Source organism: Dioscorea cayenensis, chromosome 2, assembly GCF_009730915.1.
Source record: "Dioscorea cayenensis subsp. rotundata cultivar TDr96_F1 chromosome 2, TDr96_F1_v2_PseudoChromosome.rev07_lg8_w22 25.fasta, whole genome shotgun sequence".
Lineage (NCBI taxonomy): Eukaryota > Viridiplantae > Streptophyta > Magnoliopsida > Dioscoreales > Dioscoreaceae > Dioscorea > Dioscorea cayenensis.
Genome location: NC_052472.1, coordinates 1,902,314 through 1,906,076, shown reverse-complemented (window position 1 = coordinate 1,906,076; position 3,763 = coordinate 1,902,314). Strand labels below are relative to the sequence as shown.

Genomic DNA, 3,763 nt, shown 5'->3' with positions numbered 1-3,763 from the left:
CACGACTTCCCGTGCATAGCATTTTCGTCATAAAATTTTAAATACACTCCGCTTAACGCCAAGCTATGCATTTGTGTTTCAAAATCACTGAATCAGTGAAAGCGTTTTTGAGATTCAAACCATGGTTTGTTTTAGCAATTTGACAAAGCTAGTAGGGTGGCAATTTCCACTTATAAAAATATTAAATTTTATTAACAAAAATTGGTTTTAAATGGTAAAGGCTCATGTTAATTTAACCAATGATCTTTATACACATACACCAGTTAAAATCTATCTTTTACTAAAAATTAATAGTTTATAAATTATTTGTCATACGAAAAATATTATTCTCTCCCTTTTATATTATTATATTAACGGTTATATTTGAGCTTTACACAAGTATTATATTAATACTGATTAAAACTCAAATCTAATAAAAGATTTATAAAAAATATTTTTACCCTTGTTATAGTTCTTTTTAACAAAGAACAAAGTTACAGTTCTTTTAAAAAAGGAAAAAGGTAAAATTGAGAGAAGTTACAGTTCTTTTAAAGGTAACAAATAATTTATTTATTTATTTATTTTTACATGTGACACGAAGCGAGTACCAAAATTTTTTGGGGTAAGTGAAAATTTGGAGGTACAATTCATAAGTTGAGACTTGAGAATCATGTGAACCCATTTTATTTTTCTCTTAAAATTCATAAAAATAAATTAGTTTTCACTGAGCGGGAACAGAACCATCCAGTACTAAAATCCTCGGGATATGTACTATCATAAATCACGAATCTCAAAGCACAATCAACGGCTTTAATTAACGTTCAGGTTGTCTATAAATACCGCAGGTCATCCTCACAACCACCATCGTCGTCGTCCTCCTCCTCCTCCGTTCGCCGGCGATGGTGATCTCCTCCTTGCTCATCCTTCAATCCTCTCTCTCTCCTCTCGTTCCTACTTCCAAGCATCAATCCAAGCTCCTCCCTCGCTTCTCCGCTTCACGATCGATCGATCGCTCGCTGAAGAAGGCCCTGTCCCTCCATTGCCACGCACAGTTACTCAGTGACCTGCTCCCGCCACCGCCTCCGTCTATGGAGCTCTTCTCTTCGGCGGCGGTGTCTTTGCTTGTGAGTTGCTTGGACTTTGCTTTGAATTCTGATGCTGATTTATTGTTTCGTGTTCTCATTTGGATTATTGTTTGCAGATGTGAGATCTGGGAGCAAAGGGTCTGTGATCGGAGGTTTATCTGGAGCTGCTCTGATGGGCACTGTATGTTTTAAATCTCATCCCTTTATTGTTTTTTAGAAGTTTGAATTGCTTGTATTCCAAAAATGGAAGATTGTGTTTTATGGAAGTGAATTGCAGTGAATTTTTGGTGAATTTGTTGGTTTTCTGAACTTAATAAACAAGTCCTGAGTCACATATGCTTTTAAAAAAAGGATTCATTAACCCTCACTAGATGGTAGAATGCACTTTCAACTTTTTGGATAATTGCATAGAACCAATGTGCTTGTCTTCAAGTATAGTTTAGGTGGAGACACCGTAGATGTTTCGTCACACAATGATGATATGAAGCGATATATATATTTGAGAAATGTGAACAAGTGACGGATTGAACCATCAATTTCTGATTAGAAGGGAAATGAAATACCAACTCCAATTGTAGGGTGGTATATAGTGATATGTTCAATAGCATGGCCCTTATGGTTGGATTTAATTTATTAAAAAAGAATAAGGACTATCATGCTTGACTCTACTTCGAAATGCATCTGGGATAGTTAGAGTCCTGTACTGTGAAAATGTCATTCTTGTATTTGTAACAATTTCATAATCCTTCATTCGGATCCCTATATTCTTTCTGAAGTTATTGAGCAGGACCTATCATCTTGGGATATTCTCATCTTAATCTTCAATAGTTACTCCTTTGCTTCTCCATTTAAAATCTTTTGTAATTGCATTCATTTCAGCATTCCTGCTTGAAGGTTTTGCAGAGATAGTTGGATATGGAAAGAAGGAGAACCCGCCATGTTATTGGCAATTTGAGCACTCAGATGAGTTGCAAGTCCCAAAAGGTTGATATTATTCTTGATGGTTCAGTTAAATATGGACTTGGTTTGATCTCTTGCACTCTAACTATGCTCTTTTTGGGCCACTGATGGATTTAACTGTAGTTTTTCCAGTAAAAGCCAGTTATAAGAGCAATTGTAGATCTGTGAAGTTATTCAAATTTTATTTTGTAACTGTGCCAATCTTTTGTGGTTTGCTGCCTTTTGCATAACTTGTTCATTTTGATGTTGTCCTCATAGGAACAGGAATTGAGAATTGGCTTAGCATTCTTTCTCTTTGCGAAAAACTGCACCTGATCATGTTACTTGAAAAATTCTATCCCTCATTTCACAATCTGTTGTTCTGTTTGAATGGTATTGTTTTCCTGAATTTCGATCAGCTTGAGTCTGTTTATGGACTTCAGTTAACTCCTTTATTGGTTTGGCTGCTTTCTCATCCCATTCATGTATTTAAGGACTGATAGATAGGTTTCACTGTCATAAGTTGTGTTTACTCCTAAAAATATGCGACGCCAGCTGGGTGGTGGAGCTATGTCCCTTGCATGCCAATGCCATCCCTATATGAGAGCATTAAATGATGTGGTCTTGGGCAGCATTGTGTCTTCAAACTAGCAAGCTCATATGTTCATTGAGATCGCCGTGATTAGCTTGCACATTTTGCTTTTGGTACAGTTCTAAAACATGTTTTGCATTTGTTTTTTTCTTTCAGTTTAGTAAAAATGTTTAATTTAAATGTGCTTTGGTAATTATTAAAAATCTAATTGAGCTTGGATGAATCTTAAGTCGGTTACTTGCTTTTTCTCATGTGTGAAAACCTTTCACATTTTAAATGTAAGATTTATCATAAAATGAACTTAAAATCATCCCCAAATTTTGTGGTGCGTGATGGTCTTTCACTTTAATTTATGGTTTCTTTTATACCAAACTCCTTGGAAATGGAGGTGTCAGAGAATCGGGTTACCTATTAAACTTGTACTTGATGTCATATTTGCCTCAATGGCAATTTTTTTCATTCTCTTTTCAGGCTTATTATCTGATGCAATCCCCGGAGACAAAGGTTATAGGTGATGCCCTTGGTTTTGGTTCTGCCTTCCTTTTTTCTGTTGTATTTGGTACGCATCATTTAATAAATGTAGATAAACCTTTTCTCTCAATTTCTACTCTACTGACTTCATATATTGAATCTAAGTTTGACTAACTTGTCTTTTTCAGGGATTCGGTTGGTTGCTACCCGTAGAATTAATCCCTTCTGATTGCTGTTGGCCCTTTCTCTTGATCTTTGGGTGTATTTTTGTCTTCTTATCTTCACGATAAGATTTGATTTAGAACCCCACTTTTGTAATTCTACACTTCTGTTACTATCTGAGTCTTGTATGGATCTGCAGCAGGTTAGCAAATAATCTGCTTTTGCGAGAGTTATTGTCCAGATTTTGTATCACATATCACTTACGCCTACTGCTACCATAATTTTAAGTATGATCAGAAGGTATTGTAAAATTAAAAACATTATTGGCTAATGTAGTGTAGACTTAGCACATTAGCAGTGACTGTCGCTTTGTTTTAGTTTAATTTTCTCCTAATTCATTGCATTAATCTCTGTTCCCTATTCATGCTACTGAGTTCATGCTAAGGTATTTTACAATTTCAAGGATTTGATGTTTGGATTTTCGTAAAAATATGCACTTTTATCCTCTTACTGATAGAAGATGATATTATGGGCG

General features: G+C 35.4%; 1 pseudogene; it reads left to right on the top strand.

The window, feature by feature from the left end:
* Positions 1-878: 878 nt before the first annotated feature.
* On the top strand, positions 879-3,429 carry LOC120279389 (annotated as a pseudogene).
* Positions 3,430-3,763: the final 334 nt, after the last annotated feature.